Raw genomic sequence first — 500 nt, 5'->3', positions numbered from 1 at the left:
AGGAGCTCTTAGGCTCGCAGCAAAGACATTAATGAGATGAAATATTGTAAGAAGAGTAAAAAAAGCTTTTATTTCTGCGCTCTAAACACCCTTCTTGAGTCGATCTCTCTGCTTTTCCTCAGGCTCAGTTCTCTGCCTGGATGCTTTCCCCGAGCTGTCTTTCTGCTCTGTTGGTCCAACAATTCAGCTAACTCTTCCGCTAGCATCACCTCCTCCAGGATGCCTTCCTTAACAATTTAGAGGTACATGCTCCGCTACAGCACAGCCCTGAGCATGCCATGTGCACTGTTCACAGCATCCCTGACTGTTTACATGTGGGTGTCTACTCTCCCTTCTTCCAAACCACCCCTGGAATGGGGCGGAAGTGGGACTTGGAGGGAGGGGAAGTTGCGGAATCTTTAGCTGTAAACTGGCCCTCTGCTCTGCCCTCTCCAACCAGTCTGGGATTAGAGCTGTGCTCTGCCACCTGTTGGCAATAACGGGAATGGCAGGTAGGTTGG

Source organism: Hipposideros armiger, unplaced genomic scaffold, assembly GCF_001890085.2.
Source record: "Hipposideros armiger isolate ML-2016 unplaced genomic scaffold, ASM189008v1 scaffold_605, whole genome shotgun sequence".
Lineage (NCBI taxonomy): Eukaryota > Metazoa > Chordata > Mammalia > Chiroptera > Hipposideridae > Hipposideros > Hipposideros armiger.
The sequence above is the reverse complement of the archived record's forward strand: the minus strand, read 5'-3'. Positions refer to the sequence as shown.